The sequence below is a fragment of the Pongo pygmaeus genome, chromosome 1 (genome assembly GCF_028885625.2).
Source record: "Pongo pygmaeus isolate AG05252 chromosome 1, NHGRI_mPonPyg2-v2.0_pri, whole genome shotgun sequence".
NCBI lineage: Eukaryota > Metazoa > Chordata > Mammalia > Primates > Hominidae > Pongo > Pongo pygmaeus.
The window spans coordinates 140,780,096-140,794,399 of NC_072373.2; the positions used below are offsets into that span (position 1 = coordinate 140,780,096).

The window sequence follows — 14,304 nt, forward strand, 5'->3', positions numbered from 1 at the left end:
CAGGCTAGGAAAACTTCCTGAAAGAGGAGTGTGATGTAAATTTTGAAGAATGTGTTCATGCTCTCCAAGTTTAGATGCTTTTTCTTCCTAGGGTTTGTGCTGCTATTTTGAATTACTCCAGATTATCTCATGGAGCCATATTAAATGGGATTCCCAGGTTTACCATGTAGATATTGTAACTAGGGTTAAATATAAGCAGCAATTCGTTATTTTAAGGTTATCTTTGTGTGGTAGTATGTTTCCTAAAAACGAGAACCCTACTACCGTACAGAGATCCTGACCTAGAATTAGCAGATATGCACACTCAGAAATGCAGGGAACTGACAGCTAATCTAGTTGCAGATGTTTTTCTGCCTCTTTAACTTCTAAAGAGAAGACCCATAGGCAGAAAAAGAAGTGAAAATATAAAAGCACTAGAAGTTATGCATTTATAAAAGTACACATTTTTCTAAGTGGTGGAACCTAGCATTGATGGGGAGAAGCAACATTGGCAGGGGAGGTTGGAGGGGGAGCAATACAGGCAAGATCTTGAAAACTTGTGTGGGCAGGAAAAGAATAAGGAAGCGTTAATTGGAACAGAATTTCTCCTCAGAGTATTTCATTGGAAGTTTAGGTTTGACCTGCCTGATGTGTCTTGGCCTTTTCTTGGTTGCTCAGAATAACTGGGCTCTCCAGCGCTTGTTGTGGTTGTAGCAGATGCGAATGGAATCCAACCTGTGGAAATCCAAGGCCTTGCAAGGTACAGGGGCAGGGCTCAGCTTCCATCAGAGTGGGTAGTTTTCCACAGTACTGTTTGAGAGATCTGATAGGAGGATTTTCTGAAACAAGGAGCTTCCTAAATGTGAAAATAACAACGGAGTGGTGGTAGAGCATCAGCCAGACAGCTGTGTCTTGCCCATCACATTCTGAAGTTTGCTCTTACTGTATGGCCACTGGGTGAATTCAAATATTTCCCATCTGCCTTTTCAATGGCAGTTTGATATCTGAGAAGGGGTGTATAGCACTCAGGCCTGACTGTTCTTTTTCTTCCCTCTCAAAAACCTTCACAGATCAGCAAAGCGAGCCAAAAAAAAAAAAAAAAGTCACCTGAAAAAGAAAACAAAATGCTTCTCAAGCCAAGGTGTAAAGAGCAGCAGCAAAAGTTGGAGGCTCAAGAGAGAAGTTTTGTGCAAATCAAAGCCCAGCTGAGAAAGGAGAGAAAGAAAAGGAAAACCTACTGAGAGAGCAGGATCAGAAGACTCTGAAGCTTGAGTTGAGTCTGGCCTGGATCTAGGCAGTGCTTTCTGGGCAATGCCATGGTACCTCAGGATAGGATGGATGAAAATTAAAGCAAAGTCATAGAGAGGACATCGTTGTCATGTACTATATTCAAACCTAAATAACTGGTTTTTTTTAATGGTTTATTTCATGGCCTCTAAGTTCTGTTCACAGTGTGTCTTTGGAGAGCTCTGTTAAGATTCTGGTAACTCAAGCATTTATAAAATACTGTTATTTTATAAAGTCATTTATAAAATACTGTTATTTTATAAAGTTATTTATAAAATATAAATAACTTTCCCAGGGTTTGTGCTGTTTTGAATTACTCCAGACGATCTCATGGAGCCAATATTAAATGAGGTTCCCAGGTTTACCTGGTAGATATTCTAACTAGGGTTATCTAATATAAGCAGCAATTGGTTATCTTTACCAAGGTTATCTTTTTGTGGTAGTATGTTTCCTAAAAACAGGAACCCTCCTACCACACAAAGATCCTAAGATAGGCCCACACTGACCTAAAATTAGCAGATATGCACACTCAGAAATGCAGGGAACTGACAGCTAATCTAGCTGCAGTTGTCTCCAGGTGAAGATAGCCTGCTGGAACAAGCACACAGCATGGGGGAATTCTCTCTTTTCTTATCTGGAAGTGTTGATAGCTTCCTCTCACTTTCCAAGTCAAACCAGGAGATATTCCTGCTGCAAATATCCTCTCATGATGAAAACACTTTTAAAAGTAAAATATAGACGATGTTATAAGTTGTTAATATAAAGTCATATTTTTGAAAAAATGAAGATGTTAAGAAGTTTACCATTTACTTTCCCATTGCTGTATTTTTAGAATCAAGTTGAATAACTAAGAAAAGTGAGTGATGATGTGCAAAACACTTAAAACAATTGTACTCCAAAGTCAAAGGAAAAAATTTGTGAAAAACAACTGCAATGACTTGCAATGTCTTAATTTTATCCTCTAATTGTTGATATTATAAAATGTATGTTGTTACTATTTGAATTGATTTCCTTTGAATAACAATTTATACCAATTAAAAAAAATTTTTGATACAGCTTTTTTGTTCTGACTTATTTTTATGTCTGTATGCATTTTTCTGTTCTTCACCAAAATTTTAATATGAAAATAGAAAGAGCATCTAATATGGGATATCAGTACCTGGCAAACAAAAGATAGAATAAATGTTGGCTGGATTCATTAATTTAAAGTGAAATGTAAACAACTGTTTAGAATACAGAGGAGAAGAAAAAAACAAATTTACATTAATCTGAAAAACATTAAAATAAGCTTATAGGATATCCTTCTGAAAGTTATAGCAGAATAATTTTACAAATGAGAGTAAATAAGTAGCTGCTTTGCTAGAGAGGGGGCTGAATGGCCTGTATGGGATGCTCCCTCCTTTCCCTTAGCTAAATGTGGTCCTCAGTTTGAAGATGTTTCAGCTGATGATATGGCTTAATTAATGGATGGATCCATGAAACTCAAAGCTGCTGGAGTCCACTGGGCCACTGTGGCCATATGCCCCAAGGATGACCATGTTTTGACAGACCAGAAAAGGATGCATGGCCTGATGGGCCAAGCTCTACATGGTAATACTTGTGTAGGTAATCCAACAGCAACTCCCTCCTACTTATTTACATATGGTCCAGTGACTGGCAGATTAATGATTGGACCATTAAGAGCTTCTCTGCAGAGACCAGGAATGTAGCAGCAGCTTGTGGACTAGAAAAGACACCTATTTATCACTTGTGTTGACACCTATGGCAAAGGACCATTCAAAAGGGAATGTGGATGGCACTCATGAGCTGACCTAACATGAGCTCAGTAAATTGCCACAGTTGCTCATTGGGTTCTCCATAGAATGTGACCCAGAGCCCACCTCAGATGCAAGGATGGGCCAGATCATAAGGACTTGCCCTAGGAAAAATAAAAGCCAAAGATACAACACGGCAGCGTGATTTCTGTCAGTAAGCCCAGGCTGCGCAATGTGATAAACTAGCCTGAATTAACCAGGGCTTAGGACCCACATGAATATGGCAAATTGACCACATCAAACCACTAGTTTCCAGTCACTGATTCTGGTGGTGTTTCACCACTGTTGATGCATGTTCTGAATATGGGACCAGCATTCCAGTGCAGCATGTAGACAAGAGAACTACTGCTGTAGCTTTATAAAAGCACCTTTGCATATGTTCAGCAAAATTTCAATCTGATGAAAGCACTGTATTCACTGCTCAAGCTACAGAGCAATGGACATGTTCCCATGGCATAAGATGGACCTTGCATTTTCCCTATTTCACCCAGAGAAATGAGGTAATAAAATGATAAAATGAGTGGCCCAAGCACTAACTAGACAAAGGTCATCAGGAAGTACTACAGGATGACACTCCTGTCTAACTGATATGGTTTGGCTCTGTGTCCCCATCCAAATCTCGCCTTGGATGGCAATAATCCCCACATGTTGTGGGAGGAACCTGGTGGGAGGTAATTTAATTATGGGGTCAGATTTTTCCCATGCTGATCTCGTGATAGCAAATACATCTCATGAGACCTGATGGTTTTATAAAGGGGAGTTCCCCTGCACATGCTCTCTTGCTTGCCACTGTGTAAGATGTGCCTTTGCTTCTCCTTTGCCTTCTGCCATGATTTTCAGACCTCCCCAGCCATATGGAACTGTGAGTCCATTAAACCTCTTTCCTTTATAAATTACCCAGTCTTGGGTATGTCTTTATTAGCAGCATGAGAAAGACTAATACACTAACAAAATCCATTTTGACATTAAAAGTGGCACTGCAATTCATGCTGGGAAATACTGAACTTGGAGGAGGTGGGGGACCAGGTAGTTTCTTGGTTGGGCTGCACCTTCAAAATCCCAATCTCAGTATATCCAATCATTCTTTATCTATTTTCCCACAGGAAAGTACTCCCCAAGGGTGGTTGTGATCTGGGCTACAATGGCACCATAATAGGGCCTCCCAATTCAAACCTGGAGGCAATGCTACTTTCTGGTGCCTCTCAATGTGGATGGAGAAAGGAGCAACAGAATGTTGAGGAACCAGCATTCCTCTGATCACACCTGGGACTCCAGGCCCCTCAATACAGCCAGGTGAAATTATAGAATATAACAAATGTGTTCAACATGTGATCCTCTTCCTGAATGGGACAACAAAGGCCAAAGGATTTGGGTCAAGCAATAAGGGCAGCATGTCCCTGCAGAAGTTGTAACCTTAGGGCTCAAATAGACAGCCTGAATGGCTATCCCAGGCAATCCTCACCCAGATAATTGGATAAGAGCATCTGCAGCCTTTGAAGGTTTGTGGATCAGCAGTAGAGTGAGGAAGCACTAATCTTTCCTCATCTCATTGCTGCAGAAGCCTCTGCCCCGCCTGGCATAACAACACCCTGAGGAGAATCAGCACAGCTATGGAGAGAGGAGATAAACAGTGCTGGATTTGTCATCCCAGAGTGAAGACTCTCTTGTCCTACAATCTTGTTGTGAGAGAATGACTCGTACACAACAACTTGGATGTTCTTCATGCTTCAAGACCAGTAAGTCTCACTGAACTCACTCGCCACCATAGTGATAGATAACTGAATAGCCTTCAGTTATGAGCTGGCCAAACAGGTAGGTATTGCCAACACCTGTTGCTGTTTATACCTTAATAATTTAGGGAATGTAGAAACTGAATTGGAGAAGGTGGGGTGCTCAACTGGGATGGTTATTAGCTGTACACCTGCATTCTCTCTACACTCATTTTTTTTTTACCTCTTTAGTTGGCTTAATCCAAGCACTCAGGTTGTTTGTTGAGGACCATTTTCCAGGAAGGCCTGATCATCCTCCTGGGTGTGGTTCTTCCAGTGAACATGATGAAGTGCTGTCTCAAAATGACAAGGAGGCTCTGAAAGCAAACTGCATCCATACAGGTTGTTCAGGGGCACAGCAGACTCAAACCCAGCTCCATCTTTAAATTTGAGGCAGGTAGTGGTCTTGTCAGATTTAATAGGTTTTATCTGTCATTTCAGTGTCCCAGCAGGGGTCAGGGGAGGGGTGGACTATTGGGAAAGGTGGTCTCAGGTGCACAGTCTTTCAACCCCTTCATGACCACATAAGAGTGGCTTTGGGCCTGGGACACTTCCTTACAGGGTGATAAGGAGCCCTCATAGCCTTTTGTTGGGCATATCACTGTGTTTGGGAGTGTGTATCTCTATTCTGGTCTTAACAGATACTTTTTGTCCTACTTAAAGTGGGTATGTCATATAACACCTGGCCACCCTCACTGTTATATCTATTCCCAATAGGGACGGAATGGGGTGCTTTACCTGTAGCACAAGATGACTGTGTACAGACCCCATCTCCTTGTATTGGCTGTGGAACAAACCCACTAGCCATAGGCATTATTAAAGCTGATCTTGCACTATTTCTATGTGAGTGAAGAGTTGTTCCATCTAATACCTATGTGAGTCGTGTGTCTCTTGGCAATTACAATACCTTGCAAACCAGGCAGTGGGAAGACATCTGGGGACTGCTGCTCCTGATGGTGGGCACTGTTATACACTTTTCTATCTTCCACTTAGTGGGACTCCTCCCCTGGAGGTGGTAACAGGTGTCATTTTCTTGACATTAATTTTATGTATCAACTTGGCTAGCTTAATGTGCCCAGTTCTTTGGTAAAATGCCATCTAGATGTCACTATATAGGTCGCTTTTAGATGTAATTAATATTTAAACTCAAAGCAGACATTGAGTAATGCAAATTACCCTCTATAATATGAATGTGACTCAACTCATCAGTTGAAGATCTTTAAAAAGGCAAAAGTTCTCTAAAGAAAAAGGTGTTCTTTTCAAGACTGAAATGTAAAAATCCACCCTGGGTTTCTAACCCACTGCTTTGTGAATTTTGAACTGAAGACTGCAACATCAACTCTTACCTGAATGTCCAGCCTGCAGGCCTGCCCTCTGGATGTCAGACTTGCCAGCCCCACAGCTGATCCAATTCCTTAAAACAAATCTTTCTCTGTCTCTGTCTCTTTCTCTTTTTTTCTGTCTGTCTGTCCCTCCTCACACACACACACCTGCACACACACTTCCTCGGGAGAACACTGATTAATATACCATAATTATCAAAGAATTAGGCAGCTGTGTCATGGGAGAGGCAAGGATTTTGAGCATTGTCTATGCTGATGCAAATAAAAGACACAGCTGAAATATCTCCAGGAATTAGTAATCTGTAATCTGGAAACTTGAGGAAAGGCAATTCTCATTATAAAGTGGTAGAGGCCAGTCATAGTAGTTAATGCCTGTAATCCCAACACTTTGGGAGGCTGAAGTGGGAGGATAGCTTGATACAGGAGTTTGAAACCACCCTGGGCGACATAGTCCCCCATTTCAAATAAAAACAAAACTTTTAAAAATAAATAAATATGTCCTTTGTAGGGACATGGATGAAGCTGGAAACCATAACTCTGAGCAAACTATCGCATGGACAGAAAGATAAACACTACATGTTTTCACTCATAGATACTGTGGCCTTGTGAATAGGAATGTCTGCCCATACATCAGGATTGAAAATAATGCGTGAAGATCAATTAATCAAAGAAGTCTTGGATAAATTCCTTAATTGTCATGAGCAAACATATGATGAAGAATTTCTGAACACTTTTACTCATCTTTCACAAGAGGATCTTGTGTCCAAAAGGGGAGTGTTTGGAACTGATTCTTCGGAAAACATTTTTACCTAAGCAAAGTTACTCATAAAAATGAAGCTAATGACTACCACCTTAGAAATAAAACCATTTTTCTTCATACTTCATGACAATGTTTGGAAGAACAGGTAGACAATTTCCTAGATTTGGAAGATTTGGACATGCATGAAGAGATTAAACCCCAAATAAGTGAGGATTTGCTGCTGCTCCCAGGAGAAGTGGAGTAGGATGTAAGCACCAGCATTCCTTCCTGTATCCTTCTGTGGCACAGCCTCCCACCTGTGAAGTGAAGCCAAAGCCTACTGTAAAAAGAATGGACAAACAGATGGAAGAGATATGTGGAGATGAAGTTCAACCCTTCTCACTTGATGAGGAATTCGATTATGACAATGTGACACTAACCTCCAAGTTTAGTCCTGCAGAGATAGAGACCATCAAAGAGCTAGGCAAGCAAAAGAGAAAGGTCACCAGCCCAGACTTAGAGGAACCCTGTGACTGATTCACAGAGGCATTTTTTGTGTGTTTATTTTAATTTTGTTCTTATTCAACTAACATTAGAATAAAAAATAATCCAACTATAAAAAAATTAAATAAATAAATAAAAGTGGCAGAGAACTTGGCCAAATTGTGTTCCAGTATTTTGTGGAAATTAGACCCTTTGATGAACTTGGATATTTAGCTGAGGGGATTTCTAAATGAAGAGTTAAAGGTACAGCCAGTTTTCTTCTTGCTACTGTGATAAAATGAAAGGAGACAGATAAATGGAAGAAGAAACAACTAAGCAATTAAAAAAAAAGTAACAATGATTTGGAAGATTCTCAGCCTATCCAGATAGCATGCTCTGGACACAGTGACAAGGGGGTGGCTGGACAATCATTTGCTAAAGATACTAGGCATGTGACTCATGAATCCAATCAAGCGATCTCAGTAGAAGTCAGGAATAGAGATGTAGTTAGTCAGAAATGATCTGTAGAAGACTTTTTCTGATGGTGCAAACCCTTGTAAATCGCACAAGATTTTTGAGAATTTTACCCAAGTAGAAACATTGCTAGTCTTGAGGAAAAGAGACAGAGACAGGATGAAGTGAAGGAATAATAACTTTGCAGAGCCGTGAATGTAGAGTCCAGCTGGGCTGCCAACATGGGCCCAGAGGACACAGGCCCAGGAGGTGGAGCTATCTTCTCCTTGGCTACCACCAAGGAAAGTGGAGCTACCACCCAGGCCTGAGAAGGTGGGGTTGTTGCCTGGGTGGGCCTGTAGGATCAGTCCACCACCCCAGTGGGCCCAGAGAACAGAGCAAGGTGGCAAAGAGGATGATTCTCAAGCTCCAAAATCTAATGGAATTTGTCATGCTATGTTTCTGACTTGCTTGGGACACAAGATCCCCTTCCTTCTAATTTCTTCGGAAATGAGAATGTCTATCCTTTACCTGTCACCATTGTATTTTGGAAGCAGATAACTTGTCTGTTTTTCCAGGTTCACAGCTGGAGATGAACTTCTCCCCAGCATGATTCATACCTGTAATCTTACCCATTCTTGATTTAGATAAGATTTGGATTTTGAGTTGATGCTAGAATGGGTTAATACTTTTGAGGATGTTGGGTTGGGATGAATATATTTCTTTTTTTTTAAATTAATTAATTAATTTATTATTATTATACATTAGGTTTTAGGGTACATGTGCGCAATGTGCAGGTTAGTTACATATGTATACATGTGCGATGCTGGTGCGCTGCACCCACTAACTCGTCATCTACCATTAGGTATATCTCCCAATGCTATCCCTCCCCCCTCCCCCCACCCCACAACAGTCCCCAGAGTGTGATGTTCCCCTTCCTGTGTCCATGTGTTCTCATTGTTCAGTTCCCACCTATGAGTAAAAATATGCGGTGTTTGGTTTTTTGTTCTTGTGATAGTTTACTGAGAATGATGATTTCCAATTTCATCCATGTCCCTACAAAGGACATGAACTCATCATTTTTTATGGCTGCATAGTATTCCATGGTGTATATGTGCCACATTTTCTTAATCCAGTCTATCATTGTTGGACATTTGGCTTGGTTCCAAGTCTTTGCTATTGTGAATAATGCCGCAATAAACATACGTGTGCATGTGTCTTTATAGCAGCATGATTTATAGTCCTTTGGGTATATACCCAGTAATGGGATGGCTGGGTCAAATGGAATTTCTAGTTCTAGATCCCTGAGGAATTGCCACACTGACTTCCACAAGGGTTGAACTAGTTTACAGTCCCACCAACAGTGTAAAAGTGTTCCTATTTCTCCACATCCTCTCCAGCACCTGTTGTTTCCTGACTTTTTAATGATCGCCATTCCAAATGTTGGGAGATGGTATCTCATTGTGGTTTTTAGCATGAAACATTGCTGAATTTTGTCAAAGGCCTTTTCTGCATCTATTGAGATAATCATGTGGTTTTTGTCTTTGGTTCTGTTTATATGATGGATTACATTTATTGATTTGCATATATTGAACCAGCCTTGCATCCCAGGGATGAAGCCCACTTGATCATGGTGGATAAGCTTTTTGACGTGCTGCTGGATTCGGTTTGCCAGTATTTTATTGAGGATTTTTGCATCAATGTTCATCAAGGATATTGGTCTAAAGTTCTCTTTTTTGGTTGTGTCTCTGCCCGGCTTTGGTATCAGGATGATGCTGGCCTCATAAAATGAGTTAGGGAGGAATCCCTCTTTTTCTATTGATTGGAATAGTTTCAGAAGTAATGGTACCAGTTCCTCCTTGTACCTCTGGTAGAATTCGGCTGTGAATCCATCTGGTCCTGGACTCTTTTTGGTTGGTAAGCTATTGATTATTGCCACAATTTCAGATCCTGTTATTGGTCTATTCAGAGATTCAACTTCTTCCTGGTTTAGTCTTGGGAGAGTGTATGTGTCGAGGAATTGATCCATTTCTTCTAGATTTTCTAGTTTATTTGCGTAGAGGTGTTTGTAGTATTCTCTGATGGTACTTTGTATTTCTGTGGGATCGCTGGTGATATCCCCTTTATCATTTTTTATTGCATCTATTTGATTCTTCTCTCTTTTTTTCTTTATTAATCTTGCTAGTGGTCTATCAATTTTGTTGATCCTTTCAAAAAACCAGCTCCTGGATTCATTAATTTTTTGAAGGGTTTTTTGTGTCTCTATTTCCTTCAGTTCTGCTCTGATTTTAGTTATTTCTTGCCTCTGCTAGCTTTTGAATGTGTTTGCTCTTGCTTTTCTAGTTCTTTTAATTGTGATGTTAGGGTGTCAATTTTGGATCTTTCCTGCTTTCTCTTGTGGGCATTTAGTGCTATAAATTTCCCTCTACACACTGCTTTGAATGCATCCCAGAGATTCTGGTATGTTGTGTCTTGGTTCTCGTTGGTTTCAAAGAACATCTTTATTTCTGACTTCATTTCGTTATGTACCCAGTAGTCATTCAGGGGCAGGTTGTTCAGTTTCCATGTAGTTGAGCGGTTTTGAGTGAGATTCTTAATCCTGAGTTCTAGCTTGATTGCACTGTGATCTGAGAGATAGTTTGTTATAATTTCTGTTCTTTTACATTTACTGAAGAGAGCTTTACTTCTAAGCATGTGGTCAATTTTGGAATAGGTGTGGTGTGGTGCTGAAAAAAATGTATATTCTGTTGATTTGGGATGGAGAGTTCTGTAGATGCCTATGAGGTCCACTTGGTGCAGAGCTGAGTTCAATTCCTGGGTATCCTTGTTGACTTTCAGTCTTGTTGACCTGTCTAATGTTGACAGTGGGGTGTTAAAGTCTCCCATTATTAATGTGTGGGAGTCTAAGTCTCTTTGTAGGTCACTCAGGACTTGCTGTATGAATCTGGGTGCTCCTGTATTGGGTGCATATATATTTAGGATAGTTAGCTCTTCTTGTTGAATTAATCCCTTTACCATTATGTAATGGCCTTCTTTGTCTCTTTTGATCTTTGTTGGTTTAAAGTCTGTTTTATCAGAGACTAGGATTGCAACCCCTGTCTTTTTTTGTTTTCCATTTGCTTGGTAGATCTTCCTCCATCCTTTTATTTTGAGCCTATGTGTGTCTCTGCACGTGAGATGGGTTTCCTGAATACAGCACACTGATGGGTCTTGACTCTTTATCCAGTTTGCCAGTCTGTGTCTTTTAATTGGAGCATTTAGTCCATTTACATTTAAAGTTAATATTGTTATGTGTGAATTTGATCCTGTCATTATGATGTTAGCTGGTTATTTTGCTCGTTAGTTGATGCAGTCTCTTCCTAGTCTCGATGGTCTTTACATTTTGGCATGATTTTGCAGTGGCTGGTACTGGTTGTGCCTTTCCATGTTTAGTGCTTCCTTCAGGAGCTCTTTTAGGGCAGGCCTGGTGGTGACAAAATTTCTCAGCATTTGCTTGTCTGTAGAGTATTTTATTTCTCCTTCACTTATGAAGCTTACTTTGGCCGGATATGAAATTCTGGGTCGAAAATTCTTTTCCTTAAGAATGTTGAATATTGGCCCCCACTCTCTTCTGGCTTGTAGAGTTTCTGCCAAGAGATCTGCTGTTAGTCTGATGGGCCTCCCTTTGAGGGTAACCTGACCTTTCTCTCTGGCTGCCCTTAACATTTTTTCCTTCATTTCAACTTTGGTGAATCTGACAATTATGTGTCTTGGAGTTGCTCTTCTCGAGGAGTATCTTTGTGGTGTTCTCTGTATTTCCTGAATCTGAATGTTGGCCTGCTTTGCTAGATTGGGGAAGTTCTCCTGGATAATATCCTGCAGAGTGTTTTCGAACTTGGTTCCATGGGATGAATGTATTTCTTATGTGAGAAGGACATGACCTTTGTGGGGACTGAGGAAGGAATGTGGTATTTACTTGTGTCAGCCCTGGAAAACAATAAGAAAAGATGTTTGCCCTGTTTTATTAATTTTTCATTGTTTAATAATAAAGTTTTAACTAATCTAGTTCAAAATGCTGCCAGAATCAGAAGTCTCTTGTAATTATTTGTATTTTCTATTCAGAATAATAACAAGTAAATAATTGATATTAGAATAAAATCCAGTACCATTGCTAAAATTATGAAACAAGTCCAAGTGAAACCCTAAGCTTACTGCCTCTTTATACAACACATTTATCTTATAGAAACAAGGATTTCTTTCAAGTCACAGAACCATCAAAATGAAACCTAACATGATAGAATGACAATGATGATGACAACAACAGTAACAAATACAAGAGCAACATGGGCTCATATTCACTAAATCATGTTTTGAGCATTTTGGGTTGGGATTTCTATAGTTGTTCTATAAGATCAAAAGGCTGCGATGCAAAGAACCAAACTCATATGTGCTGAATGACAACAAAGTAAGCACTTTTAAACATGGATTACATTCAATCATTCAATAAATGAACATTGACCACTGACCACATGCTGGACACTAGGGAAAGGTGATGTCATCAGCAAAACAGCTATGGTTCTTAGATGTTTTTAGTCCAGAAGACAGACATTAACAAGTTGTCATGTCAACGAATATAATGTTTTAATTTCTGATAAGCATTGTAAAGGAATAGCACAGAATGTCACAAGTAAATGTAGAAAAGTGACCTAATTTAGATTAGCAGGTCAGAAATATTTCCCTGAGGAAAGCAGAGTTGAGGTTTTAGTGAGTACGGTTTAGTCAGGAAAGGAAAATGAGTGCCAGGCAGAGGAATTTTGTGCAAAGTTCCTGATTAGGGAATATCTTGGCATGTTTGATCCAGACTGAAAGTTCATGTAGTGAAGCTGAAATAGACTGGGTTTAGAGAGGGACAGGCAGGAACCAGATCGTGTAGAATCCTGCAGGCCATAGTGTGGAGACAAGACTTTTGCCTAAGTGCAATAGGAGTATTTTTAGACTTTTGTGCAAAAAAGTGACATAATTCAATTTATGTGTGTGTGTTTTAAATCACTGAGTCTAGCACATGGAGAATGAATTGAAGACCACTGAAAATGATGACCAAGTTATTAAGTCAGCCCTGGGAAGAGGCCTGTCTTCAGCTTCTTATAATGATAAACTTGTTTGTACAAATATTTTTAAGAGCTGAGTGCATGGCACTTGAAAAACAACAACAAACAAGGAGGCCTGGAAGTCTAAAATAATGATGTTTCTCCCTTATTCCCTCCAAATTGTATATGCTTTCAGACATTATGCTTTAAAATGACCTAGTATAATGGTTTTGCAGCCAGAAAAGCAGCCTCTTGGGCCAATTCAAGTCTACTTAAAACATTTCCTGAAATATAATTCAGATGGAAACTGAAAGCAACAAAGAGCTACTTACATACTAGGCTTGATTCTAGGAAATCAATTGCTTTTCTGTTCTAGAAAAACAAAAACATGATTTTTTTAAAAAAATCTAAACTTGCAGCACACCACATAAAAAAATCATGCAAGGATAACTAAACCACTATACTGTTGGGTGCTTCTGCAGACACTCTTTAGATATCACATTCTTCCATTGGGGCCACCTGTGCTTCAAGGTCCAGACAAATTTTATGGCATGTGCAGCTACTGCTTAGATAGGAACTTTCCTAGACTTCTCAAAATGTCTATTCAATTTAAACTCTATGCTTCTGTCCTCCCGTGGTACATTTTTCCACAGAGTTTCCAAAGTCCAGTGTCTGCACTATTTGCAACTGTCATTGTTTTGGCAGACAGTCTCCTCCTCTCCTGCAGCAGAATAGCTACTGAAATAACATATTATAAAAGGTAAAGCTGAGTTTTATTATTTGAAATTTGACCCCAACATGCTTAGAGAGGGAAATGCTCATATTTGTAAAACCTCATGATGTGCCTATCGGAGCGGACAGAGAAAATATAAGGATTAAAGTACTAGAGGAAACCTAATAACAAATTATGCCAAATTGCTCTGTGGGAGAATTTTTATTTGCTCCTAAAAGCAAAGTAGTAGGTAGGAGGAAAGAAGATAGAATGAGGAAGAGGATAGAGTGAAGGCAGAAATGTGGAAAGGGGATATTCTTCAGTATAGTGAGAGCTTGAGGGTCCCCTCAATTTGTGATGGGCAAAGGAAACATAGAAAAAACATGGCTGCCCATATCCATATCTTCAGTAAAATCTATTACACCCATATGTGCTTTTTTGATTGTCTTCTATTTGAGAGTGACGGCTACAGAAGGTGCTATATCCTGCTTTCTCAGATTAAATAATTACCCCAACCGTCAGAAAATGAGGTCACCTTCATCATTACTACAATAGTCATACAGCAAGAATCAGCAGTGGCCCAGCGTGGTCTCAGCATGCCCTTGAAACCACCCAAATATTACAGGAAAATAATGAGAATCAGTCCTCAATTTGCTTTT

General features: G+C 39.8%; 1 protein-coding gene and 1 pseudogene across 2 annotated transcripts in view; one reads left to right on the forward strand and one right to left on the reverse strand.

Annotated features, from left to right (window-relative positions):
- The window catches only part of GBP6 (guanylate binding protein family member 6), a 100,006-nt gene that overhangs the window by 71,591 nt on the left and 14,111 nt on the right, over nucleotides 1–14,304 (reverse strand). The gene's annotated exons all lie outside the window — the stretch shown is intronic.
- Nucleotides 6,808–7,468, forward strand: LOC129031219 (intraflagellar transport-associated protein-like; annotated as a pseudogene).